Source organism: Emydura macquarii, unplaced genomic scaffold (assembly GCF_026122565.2).
Source record: "Emydura macquarii macquarii isolate MOO-44397 ecotype Brisbane River unplaced genomic scaffold, CSIRO-AGI_Emac_v2 contig_1483, whole genome shotgun sequence".
Classification (NCBI taxonomy): domain Eukaryota; kingdom Metazoa; phylum Chordata; order Testudines; family Chelidae; genus Emydura; species Emydura macquarii.
Window position 1 is genome coordinate 10,954,411 of NW_027131620.1, and position 13,548 is coordinate 10,967,958.

A 13,548-nucleotide genomic window follows, 5' to 3' on the forward strand; every position below is an offset into this window, starting at 1 on the left:
CAATTAGCAACAAGCATGACCTGAAAAAAGTTTACAGTACTGTTCTAGTTTGAAATGACATCCAAAAGCTCAGGTATTCCTGAAAACCACCTCCAAATTACCTCAATCTCGGGAACTGCAAAACTAGACTGGAAGTTTGGTAGAATAGCCATTTCCTGGAATATTCTGGGCACTTCCAGTCCTGTTTTCTGGCTGGGGCTGGAGCTGAAACCATTATGAAAATTTGAGAAATGAAAGGTGTGGTTCAAGTTCAGTTTTCATAATGGACAGGGGAATCTGTGGGCAGAGGTGAGTTAAATTTCTCCAAATTGCTTTAACAATAGTAACCTGCACTTCTAAAGCACCTTCCACTGGAAGAACTGAACATCCTTTATAAGTATTAGTGAAGTGAATAAAGACTCACAGAAGCCCTGGAGTAATAGGCAAGTATCATTATCCCCATTTTACAGGTGGTGAAAGTTCTGCATGTGACTTGTCCAAGGTAACAGACTTCGTGTCTCCTGACTTCCAGTCTTCTCAACACCAAGCCATCCGTCTTCTCCTCAGTATTATTTGATAGAACAGATTTTCTTCTTAGGACAGGAGATATAAAGTTAAGTATCAGTTGATAATGCTGAATGCTTTAAGTAATACACTGAAACAGCGCTGTTAGTGAAACATCGGTGTACTCAGTCTAATACTGGATTTTTAATTTGGTGGGGGGTAGAAATGCAACCAAGTGCATGGACAGGGGAATTTTTCTTAGCATAAAGAACAAAACCGTTTGCTACAATGCAATTCTTTATTACATAGCCGTGTTTGTGTATAAATATACAATGCACTATACACACACACAAAGCTGCATGACTTGTATTCCCACACAAATTTGTTTAGTTCCAAAGCCAGCTTTTTAACGCATTGCTATTGTAATTGCTCTTTGCTAAGCACCAACAAAGACCAGCAATTGCTACTTCATCAGAACCCTGAACTGTTGCATTTAACCTGATATTTTCATATTTGTTAGCCTGGAGCTTCACTAAAATTAAGATCAACAGAGTACAGCTATAACTAATATCAATTTTCATTCTTGTATAACAGCTTGAAATTGCCTTCAGGAAAAAAGGAGGCTCCTGTTGCTTTGGATGAGGAAAAAATATATATAATCAACTACTCTTTCATCCTCAGGCTAAACATGTGGTTAGTCTCGCAGAAAGTATTCAACGACTTTACAGGCTGCATCCCTGTCTGCATTAGCTTTTAGGTTGGTAAGTGAGTGAGTAAAACACCGCACAGCTGGTTGATTTGAATCCTCAGTTTAGTAGCTGTGTACTTATATCCAACCTGTGTTATCACTTCCTTGAGCCTGACAAAACTGGTCTGAAATGAGACAGATTAAGGTTCTGACACAGAGCCTGAAGGCAATAATTCCCACTGATGCCAGGGAACTTTGGATCAAGCCCTCAGTGCACAGTTTTGTCAGTTGAGGGCCGTACACGTCAGAGATTTAATATCACTTGGAAAGAGACAGTTTCACCCAGAAAGCAGGGGGGAAAGTGAAGAGATCTTTACAAACATCATCACTGATGGCTTTTAGGTACTTACTGAATGCTCTGTTGTGGTAGAAATGGAAGACAGTCTGATCAAGTGACATTCCTGGAGAATGGACAAGAGGGCACTGGTCTCGTGTTTCGTTCCATGGAACTGATAAAAGTAGGAAGAAGGGCAAAGTTTGATTTGTTTCAGCAAACTGACAAAGGCTGGTATTTTCAAGGTTCATCAAGCCTACAGGAAAATGCCTCCATGTGTCTATAAAACAGGAGCACAATTGTCAGCTCTGCTGCTTGATTCTACTGTACATAGCTGTTATTTTTCCCTTGCCCTTGGAACCAATGTAAAAAGAATAGATTCGTGATGGGCAAGATAAATGTTCATCAAGAAGTTTGACTAGAAATTGCTAGCTACGGGAAAGTTCACTTTTTTTTTTAAATTTCTTTTTGGCAATTCAAAAAAAAAAAAAAAAAAAAAAAAGTGGTTCTCCTCCTCCAGACGCTCTCTTTTAACCTCTTTTTCAGTAGGGGTGGGGGCGAGAAGAAAGGGGAGAGAACAAGTTTATATTTCATTACAGTGAAGTTATTTGTGTTTGTTTATTTTTTAATTCTGGGAACATTTTCTTTTCTGAAATTTTCCCACAGAAAAAATTTACCATTTTCCCCACCAGCCCTAGACCAGACCTTATTGACCATGATTGAGCAAACTCATGGAATCCAGTGTTGAAATAGTGAGGCCTACAAATTGCTTGAAGCCGTACAAAGATGAAAGCAGCAGCATATCCTACCTAGGACCCACATTGCTCAATCAATGAGATCACAAACTCCAACTTCAAGGCACGTGTGATATTGCAGTGTGGGAGAACCTATATCCTGAGCAGGAGGTGAACGGAGCTGAGATCCTGCTGAGCAACATTTTCTGTGACAGACGAAGCATCGTTCAAAGAGAGAGAGGTAAGTCAAAGATTAGTTTGCTACTAATATGAAGATGCAAGAAGAGACAAAGCAGCTTCGTCAGGAAATAGCCTCCATGGATAAGAAATGAACAGGCATCACTGGGAGGCAAAGCTATTGATATTTTATCTCTGGTACAAAGTGAGTGCAATGCTGTTGCAGTATCATCATTTTTTGCCTTGAGAAATCAAATCATTAGGGGGCAAGGATTTCCAATACGTTAGATGTACAGGTGCACATGCACAATCACAGTCACTAAGTGTGCAAGTGGAGCATGAAATATGAACATGCATTTTGTTATACACAACTTGTTTAAAAAACTAGTCAGGTAGCTAGAAATTCTCTCTCCTCTTGGTGGGTGCAAGGCGATAGAGAAGGGGAATTCCACTTGTACCAGGGCAACTGGATTCTGGGGATACTCGGCAGCCCAAGATGTCTCTAGTTCACCACCCAACAGGTCTAGCTGTTTGATCTTGTTGATTGGCCTACCCTGAGGAGTGGTGTTCAAAGAAAGAACTCAGTAGCAGCAATATGCCATGTGCGCCTTGCACTTGTGAAGCTGGGTTGATAATGAGCATAATACTATAGCCCCCTCAACCAAAAGAATGAGCGGGATGTAGAAAATGATTATTCATGTGGGGAGCTGTTAAGTTTCAGCCCAGCAGGGTTTTTTTCCCCCCTCTCCTTCTAATCGAAAGGGTAGGCCAGCAATTAAAACTATAGCCAACAGCTGCTCCAGCCCCACTGACAACCTTCAATCCTACTGTGCCACTGAAACATGTGCCCCACATTGCAATTAACCAGCCACTGAGAGCTCATTTCCAGAATGTCATAAACTACAGCAACATTCAGAAAGAGACAGTCTGGATTTGTCTTTGTGATTGTAAAAACAAGCTAGAGCATGCAAAAGTGACAGTGTACTTAGCAAGAAATCACTTAGGATCTCCTGAAGTGTGGAGATACAATCTTCATTTTATTGTTCCACCAGGGTTGTTTGCAAATATTTACCCATGATGAGGGTAGCATTATGGAATTACTGAGGTAAAACTCTAGGGTGGATCTCAATGTGCTGCACCCTGGCTATATTATGTTGGGGAATCGAGACACTAGCAAGAGAATGATTCATTCATGAGTCGGACAAAAATGACGTAGGTAGCTTCCCCCATGTATGCTGGGGCTCTGGCTGTCAGAAATGCATGGGGCTGACAGCCCACGCCCTTCAGAGCTGGGTGGCCAGAGAGCCGCTGTCCAGGCGCACAGCTCTGAAAGCAGCGCAGCCCCCAAGAGCAGCACAGAAGTAAGGGAGACATGGCATGGCATGGGGGGGTCCCTCACATTTTTGGAGAGGGGGGTCATCACAGCCTGAAAGATTTTCAAAGGGGGTCCCAGCAAAAAAAAGTTTGAGAACCCCTGATCTCGACCACCCCTACTATGTGATTGTCTAACCTGTTCTTAAAAACCTCCCAGTGTTGGAAAGTCCACAACCGCCCGAGTTACTTCTTTCCAGTGCTTAACTACCCTGACAGTTACCAATATTTTCCTGATGTGTAACCTAAATCTCCCTTGTTGCACTTTAAGGCCATTATTTCTTGTTCTGTCCTCAGTGGTTCAGAAGAACAATTTATCACCTTCCTCTTTATAACAACCTTTTATATACTTGAAGACTTATGTCCCCTCTCAACCTTCTCTTCTCCAGACTAAACAAACCCATTTTTTTTTCAATCTTTTGTCGTAGGTCATGTTTTCTAAACCTTTAATCATTTTTGTTGCTCTCCTCTGGACTTTCTTCAATTTGTCCACATTTTTCCCAAAGTGTGGTGCCCAGAACTGGATACAGTACTCCAACTGAGGCCTTATTAGTGCTGAACGGAGTGGCAGAATTACTTCTCGTGTGTTGCATACAACGCTTCTGCTAATACATCCCAGAATGAGGTACTTATATTTAGCTTGTGATCCATTATAACCCCTACATCCTTTTCTGCAATACTCCTTCCTAGGCAGTCATTTCCCATTTTGTATTTGTGCAATTGATTATTCCTTCTTAAGTGTAAGTAGTTTGCATTTGTCCTTATTGAATTTCAGCCTACTTATTTCAGACCATTTCTCACGTTTGTCAAGATCATCATAACAAAAAGTAGTGTGTGAAAGGTGCACCTATACATGAATACATTATGTGAATCCTCTCAGATCTCTTATCTCATTGGATGGTAGGTAAGTGAAAGCTAAAGCAGTGACCCTGGACTAAAACAGACCAGGCCAATAGTACTCAATTTAATCCAGGTCTCAACAGGAGTATACTCTGCAGAGAGATTTAAGAGGATTTCCTTGAAAGTTTCAAGTATTTGTTTAGTCCACAAGTCTTCTGTATTGGAAGAAAAGACAGCATCAGCCACACATAAAATAGCCATTGTAGATTAAAGTAAACCACTCACGAAACTGAGGATTCTGGCCTCTGGCTAGAAGACCAGGGATACTACTTCAAAACCATGATTTAGGAGGGGAAGGTGGTGCTAGCAGACAGGCCAGCATTTGACTTTTCATTCAGTCGGGCTGTTCATTGCATGTGACAGGAGTAGGTGGGTATAGCAGATGAGACACAGTATATGAGTCAGCTTGTATCTCAGCTGAACACAATTTGGGATCTACCATAAGGACACTTCCTTCATCTAGATGATAACTACCTGCCTGGCAAAAAAAGCACCAGATTCTATCTTATTATTAAAGTGAAACTGGACTTGGTATCCCTGGGGCAATTGATTTTAGTCTTCAGGTTGATATGGTTTTCTTGCTGACAAGACTGGTTTGAAGGAGAGCCAAAAAGCTAGAGGCATTTGACCTTGCTAAGAAGAACGTTGAAAGAAGTTACAATGATTATTAATAGTGCACACACATGCAGTTTTCTACCATAAGATGGTAGGTTATAACTAAGTTAGTTTTGCATGGACACCCCTGATGTAAAGAGGAGCATGCATGAAAGATAGAAAGCAATTTCCTGATCTTCTACATAATAGAATGCTTTCTCCAGTTAATGGTACAGAAAGAACCTGGTTTTCAAAGAGTCAGGCAGAATTAATGCAATTGCATATGCAAATTAATATCTGCACATGCAAATGGCCATCTGCACATGCACATACGAGATTTCCACATGAAGCCTAACAAGTCATGTGCACAAATGAGACAACTGTGGATGCATGTACTTGCACAACTAGCTTTTTGAAGATCGGGGTCTAAGTGCTATCCTTTTCTGGGGGCTGAGGGAGAGCCAAATATTTTAATAATTGAAAAGTCAGGTACCATTTTTACTTGAGATTTTAGGAAACCTCAGGACAGCATGTGATGCAGTTGCATAGTTTTGATGATGATCCACTCTAAGGACACAAAAGGCAAAAGTAAGTTATTGTGGCTATGCTGCACTAGCCATGACGGTCACTTTTCCAAAGGGAATCCGATAAATTGCATCATCTGGGGAAGCACCTTGTCTAGCTCTCCTCTAGTCCTCCTACAGTCGCTGAAAGGGTGTTTTATACAAGTCACAACAGTAATTAAAATAAACAGTGGATCATATTAACCAAAAAGTTAGGGGGCAGGCTTCATTCTGAGCCATGATTGGGGGTTGACAAGAGCTTCATTTTTCATATTACACAATAATTGTGTCCATAGCTTTTCCCAAGCAGTGATTAATATGGAAGATGCGTTTGTGCTAAGCAGTCATTTGAATAATTGCACTGAACAGTTCCAGTTTTTCTGGACCTGCTGCATTTTCTACATTTTGCAAACAAGTCAAAAAAAAAAAAAAAAAAGAAAGATTTTAGAAGCTATGAAAAATTTCATGCCCTGGAAGGCAAAAAGGAGCTCTTTACTCACAGAAGCCAGCAGGGCCTCTTGGCATGTGTAGACACTGAAGTTGCTTCTGTTTATGGTGTGGTGTATCACTTCCTCTACCAGCCATAAAGCAGCACACGAAGTTTTCCCCTTCTCTGTGGCCTGGAGTCTTACATAGACTTAAATGAATTGGTTTCCTAAAACTGATTAGTGACTTCAGCAAAAGTCCACTTCAGGCATTTTTATTCTGAAATAAGAATGTCCCCACACCAACTTGCACCAAAGTAAGTATATCAATTCTCATTCACAACTTTTATTGTTTTGGTGCAAGTGTGTGTGTGTGTGCATGCTTGCGTACCAGTCCTCTAACAGGTGGAAGGCCTCTGCCCAGACTAGTGATCAATGACAAAAGGACATTACAATTGTGTACACACTGGAAGCAAAAGGTATGTTCTTCTGTCTAGATTGATTTACCTCAGTTTACAGAAAACATACAATAAAGGAACAAAATGTATGTGTCTTCCCAACAGCCACATGCAGTCAATAGAAACTCCAGCTACTGAGTTCACCTCCCTTATCCTTCATTCTGGCCACATCACCTTATCCCCACTTTGAATACAACTATTGGCTCCCTACTTGCCACGGCATCAAATTCAAGCTTCTGGGCCTCACTTCCAAAGCCTTCCACAGATCTGCCCCTCCCTACTTATCTGCTCTTGTCTTTGATCACACCACCCTTGCTCTCACTGCTCTGCCAGTGATACCCACCCCGGTCGCCTGTTGGTTTGCCTTTCTCATAACTATCTTCTTGATTTTATCCATATTGATCTTTATACACAACACTCCTTCACCTACTCCTTTCCTCCTTCAAATCCCTCCAAGACCGTCTTCTGCCATGGCATCACCAAGAAAAAAATCATGCAGGAGTACGAATTTATTTATAATTTGGGACCATCATGATGTCCACATGCTGTACCAAGTCTACGTAGCTCGGTGATATTATTGTTAGCACAGTTGTCCCCTTGCCCTATTGTTTGCCTCACTTATGTCTTGCTTTATATTAGTTCAACTGTAAGCTCTTTGGGGCAGGGCCCAGTGTCTTTCTATGGGTTTTTACAGCACCTGGCACAATGGGGACCCCAACGCAGATTACTATTTCCATAAAAGGACAAGACAGCATGATTCACTGGCGTCCTACATTTTATGAACTGAAACAAAATGGCAGCTTTCCTGAAGCAGGTAGTGAGACTCCTGTATATTTAAGGAGTGAGTATACAGAAACATAAACCTTATCCTTACTCCTGACCCTAACTCTGGCACCAGCTCTTTTCAGTTACATCCATATATACCACACCATAAAGGGAATGAGTATTTGTACTTCCATAGCAACCATAATGTGCTAGGCCCTGTACAAACAAAAGGCAGCATAGTCCCTGTCCAAGAGAGCTGAGAGCTCCCCACATCCTAACATCAGGAGGACGACCCATCACTTAATGGCCAAATGGGAAGAGCACAGTTGCATCAGCCCAAAGATATTAATGCCGTGCCATGGATCACGGCTGCATTCTGAGGAGCAACCAAGGAGGAGAGAAAACCTAGTTGGGGTCATTTGCCCCAAAGTCCCCATCCCCCAAAACTGCAGGCCCAGAGAAGAAAAGTGCTCTACCTCCAGTTTTACAAGGACTGTTGGGGTGGGGGGCAAGGTGAGAATGGCCCTGCAGAGCTGATCTCTTCAAGGCGAGTTTAAAAACATCTCTGTAGTCACACTAGCCCTAACGTACCATGGAAGCAAACATTCCAAAGTGAAGGTAACAGCAAGAATCAGATACGAGTCACACAAGAGGGGCACATCGGTGTTTTTCCACTGAAGCCTATAAGAAGTCTTTTCACTTGTCTCCAGAATGCTATTGACGATCTCACAGTAACCACCCTTACTTACTGTACTATTAATTTTAAACTTTACACTGCAGTGTCACTTCTGACGCTGACTCTGACCTACAAGAGCTTGTTACTGTAATCAAAACATTAAACCACCACATGCTTCATGGATGCCAGTTGCTTCGGGTCATGTAAAGCAGGTTAATCAGGAGCCAATAAGCTCCAGGGAAATATTTTACAAGATGATAAAGTGAGCAAGCCACATCTCTCAATTCATAGTTCTAGTTTCACTACACACAGTTCAGAATCTTCAAGTTTCTCCAGAGTTAGGTGTTGCCAAAAGACATCCAGTACATGTAAAACATGCAGTACAGAGATGTGTTACGTGAAACTTCTTGGTTCTCTAGTGTTTTCTGTAACAAGAGCTTTGAAGTTTACTTATGAAGTTACTGCATTGAAGGTACATACCCTAAACACAGCACAACTTATCCATCTAAGCTAGAAAAAAAATCAGCGTCCAAACGTTCCCTGCCAACTGTGTTTTTACATGATATTGGGTGATCAGTGTAAACATTCAGGAGAGATGTTGTCTCTCAAGCAGACTTGGTTTTTTTAAGTGCTCTTAAAAGATCAAACATAGCTCTTGTCCCAGTTCTTACTACATTTATATGCCTTTTTTGCTCTATTGTCCCTTAAACAAAAAAACAATTTGTCGGCTTCAGAGATTTCATACAGACAATTCATGGCAAAGAAATGCAGCTCCCAGCACACCACCTGGCTTGGTCTCTTCTAACCACACTTTCAGAATAAAAACTCCATTAGGGTCATAGACTTTTGAAACCTGCTTCCACCCCAGCTCCATAATTGTCTAAATGTATTAGCCTTCAGGGAGTTCTGCAAATCTTATTTATTCACCCTTCCCCATAAGGAGATGGGTACTGGGAATGGCTGTGAAGCGAAGGTGTGGGATTCTGTTGGGGAGGTTGAATAGTTCTTGTTGTTCCAAGAGTGCTTTTTATGCGTGTGTGTGGGGGGGAGGGGGTTAATAAATAGCAGCAGATGGCTCTTAACACAGCAACATCATAAGTAAGTATTTGATCTGATCAAGGGGTAATTGATGGATCTGTTTATTTATTAGTGTGTTTTTTAAAACATGATTGTCACAAGTGCTCAGAGCATTTATGTACTTGAAACCGTGAACCTTGTTTAACTGTAAATGTTGTGGTGACTGGGTCATGTTAATACCTTTGACTCTTTGGGCCCATATTCCTTTGAAATTAATATAGCAGTGCTCTATTATTACCGTTTGTAAAATTCCAGAGAAAGAGATGGATCATTCTTAGGAGCTTTTACTGGATCACAACAGTGTTCCAATTATATCCTTTTATATCATGTAAATGAAGTCTACAGTATAAAATCTAAGATGGGTGGCAGGATATACGTGGATTTCAAGGCCTACAAGAGGGTCCCTCTCTTCAGCAAATCCAAAACTGGAGTGAAATCCTTTACAAACTTTAAGTTGTAATTTCTCTCTCCTCATTTATCCAGTCAGCTTTATGCATTGGCAAGAGAACACACTGTAAGCGTTGCCTTCTGCCCTTTGACATGCACACACACACACACACACACACACACACAGTCATTCTTTCCACTCAGAGCTGTCACTACCATGCACACTTCACACATTGCCTAAGGCTGTGGTATAACTATTTTACCTCTATCCAGCACAAACATCCAGAGAAGACAGAACATGTGCACCATGCTTTATGAATGCAACAAACCTTAGTTACACTAAGCAAATGTGGGGTAAGATGGGGAGGGGACAGAATTATTTTGGAGCACATTGGAATCTGAGTATGGGGATTTTTGCTAGCTAGAAAAATTGAACTGAGATGAACTGGGCTGTAGAATAGACAGGATCCAATTTTTTAAGCTGGTAAAACAGCTTTTGTCTTTCTCCAGCCCCAAATTGTTTTTACCAACTGTTCAGAATTGCACACATCCCAGTACACTGGCAAATATACAAATCGGCACACCCAGTTTACAAACACAGTTACTGCAACCGTGAGCAAATGCACTGATCATATGTGCAACAGTTTAGACATGCTTGTGTGTTTGCCTACCACAGTTACACATGCATTTATATGATAAGTGCTAAACTTGCTTTGCATACACAAAACTCTGAAGATTCAAGTTTTTCTAAAAATTCTGTCTTAGGTTTTCAGTGTAGCACCAATCACTGAGATATCAAAGCCTGAAAGGTTTGTGGTTCTCCCACATTTTAAATGACTGCTCCTATGCATTCCGGCTGAGAAAAAGGTAGATGGGGGAAATTCTAACTCAGTTTTAAATTGAGACTACATTTAATAAAGACTTTTTAGAGAGAAAAATAAACTGCGGCTCCACTATCAAATTGTACTTTCCTACTTGGATTTCAAAAGGCCAAATGCTACTTACCTTGACACCCAAAGCTCCTAGTGGAAGTCTAGAGCACATAAGTGATCAATCCCCTAGTGTCAGAGATTTTTTCTCTTATGGAGGGAATTCCAATGGTAGCACACTGTGTTGTGGTACAACCAACTGATGTAAAAGAACTGGTCCTGGATCTGAAAGAGCACACACCCGTGCCTTTAGGCACAAAAGTAGAAGTTCCTAAGTAAACTCTCTCACTTATTAGTGTTTCTTTATCTCTAAAATGTGTTCATTTCCAAAGAATGGGATGGTCATTCAAGATGTAAGTGAAAAAAGACTAAGTGTTGTAAAAAGTACTACCTCCAAATGAACAGTGTTGAAAGGAGATCACGGGTCTTGATCTCCAGTGGGTTTAACTTCTAATATCTGCCCATCCAAGATTCGTATCCTCCTTGATGTTTCTCCATAGAATTATCCTTGATGTTAATTGTTGGTAGCTATGCAAGTCTAGGGTGGCACAGAGTCCTAAATGAGTGAGGTGCATTGTACAGCCTACGTGCTCAGTAGTGCTTACAAGATATTGTAAGTTGCTGAAAGTGTTTTTTTCAAAAATAAATACATACATACATACATAAAGGAGAATGCCAACACTTTCTTGCTTTTGAACGGCTACCACCTTACCTAACATACAAAGTAAGCGCCTGAGATCAGGGACCACATGGTTATATAAAGCACGATATACTTGAGCTGCTTGAAAGGGGTCATTTCCTCTCTTTCCACCATTAAAAAAAGTTAAGTATAAAGGTTTTATTTTTCTTCAAAACATTTGGAAAATATTCATTTCTTGACTAAAATTTTGGAACAGGGTTTTTTTGAAAAGTTTCATTGTGAAATTTTATTTTGTTTGGTTTTGAAAGGAAAAATTCCATTTTTATTTTTTATATCCTCCTCACTCCCCGCCCCTGCATTGGGGAAAAAAGTGGGAGTGAGGGGAGTAGTAGTAGTAAGAGAATGAGCAAAAATTGGTTCGGGGGGAAATAACTTGAGCTTTAAAAAAAATAAATAAATAAAATAAATTGAGCATTTCCTTCCAAACCCACACAGTTTCCAAGGAAAGTTCACGTCTTTTTCTAAAAATTTCTCATTTCTATTTTTTTTTTCAAAAAAACAAAATAAATCTGTCAAAAATTATTTTCTTTCAAAATTTCATTTTCCATGAAACTCCATTTTTCCAACTACAAGACTCTGATGAAAAAATTCCACCAGCTACACTGAACAATCTGATGGCATTTTTTTTAGGGGTGTGAGAGTGGGGGAGAGAATATAAATTGGGTTCTGAACACAAGGGCCAAGGTAATCCCATGGCTTAGTTAGGGGCAGCAGGGTGTAGCAGAAAGCACAGGACTGAAATTTAGGCCTGGTCTACCCTAGCAAGTTTTGCAGGCATTGCTATGTCAGGAGTTAGGAGTGTGAAAAAACCATCCCTAGTTTAGATGCAGTTATAATGGGGGGATGTTGGGGGGAACCCTTTTGTAGTATAGCTTATTCCACTTGGGGAACTGGTTTAAGCAATACTAGCAAAAGATCCATTTTGCCAGTATAAACTGCATCTCTGCTAGGAGGGTTTGCTATAGCTATACGAGCAAACCCTTCTTAAGGGAAGACAAAGCCTTTAAAGTTCTAGGCACTAGATCGGACTCTAATACGGACTTCCTGTGTGACTTTGGACAACATGTATCTCTGTGCCTCAGTCTCTAAAGGGGAACTATGATATTTACCCACTTTTAAAAAGTATTTTCATGTGGGGATCCCAAAGCCGTTCATGGAAAACGGCACACCGGCACAAGGACCATTTGGGGCTTGATTCTGTACTTTCCAATGTTAACAGCAAAGGAGTTGTTGGTGTCAGTGGAAAAAGTTCAGTCCATAAAGCAGAGATTCAGATATTGTTCTTAATCTGTCCCTCCAATCTCTGAAAGAACGATAACCAAAGTCAGAGCTCCAGTGACCATCTCAGTACTATTCATTGCTCTCTTGTTAGTTCACATTTATGAATTAGTTCCTTCGGGGTGGAGATAACATGCTGTCTCAGAGCCATATTTCTCCCGTGTTACACTCGGGCAACACATCCTACACTCTGCTACTTCCAATGTTTTCTGTCCTTGGCTTAGTGACACTGATAGATGTATTTTGGATGCCAATGGGGATAGATGTCCTCCTGAGAAGAGATGAATTTGAAGTGGCACCCAAGGGATGATTGACGCCACATGTAAGTTCTTATTCTGTCAGAGCTTCAGAATGTTGTTGGTTGTCAAACCCAACCACCCTGCCATTGCTTTGTCACAATCCTACTTGATGCCCAGTGTCTATCGGGCTTTTCATCTATTCCCGAGGACGTCTGTTCATGAATTCCATTCTCTGAATTGTACATATACCTTATGCATAGCCGAAAGTCGACCGTCTCTTGAAGAGTTCATTTGCTATATGGAGAATACATCCGAATTATTTTTACTTGTTAGAGTTACAAGAGAAGAAGGCCTCCTAAATGCAATTTTGTTGGGGTTATTTTTAAGACTGTTATTTAGGCTTAGGATAAAGAGTCCTTTTGATACCAACCTGTATATCTGTGCTAGAGCTGTAAATTTCAGACCTAGATTCTAACTTTCACAAAGTGGGTGTGGGTTCAAATGCAGGCTATTAGCCAACATAGGAATTGCATTACTGGAACAGATGGGTGGTCCATCTAGTTCAGTATCCCATCTCCCACAGTGGTCAGCCCAGGCTGCTTCAGAGACAGAAACCCTGTGGTAGGAATTATGGAACAACCTACCCACAAGGAACTTTTCTTCTAATATCTCTATAGTTAGAGATTGACTTCTGCTCTGAAGCAGGGGGGTTTATACTTCTTAATTTCTTACTATGACAAACCTGAACACTCGTTGTTTGTAGGGACCAT

General features: G+C 40.8%; 1 long non-coding RNA gene across 1 annotated transcript in view; it reads right to left on the reverse strand.

Annotated features, from left to right (window-relative positions):
* Positions 1-358: 358 nt before the first annotated feature.
* The window catches only part of LOC137157349 (uncharacterized), a 45,641-nt gene continuing 32,451 nt past the window's right edge, over positions 359-13,548 (reverse strand). Inside the window, exons 2-3 of the long non-coding RNA XR_010921083.1 lie at positions 1,582-1,680; positions 359-572 (exon numbers count right to left, since the gene is read on the reverse strand). This is a non-coding gene — a long non-coding RNA (uncharacterized lncRNA). The remainder of the gene's footprint in view (positions 573-1,581; positions 1,681-13,548) is intronic.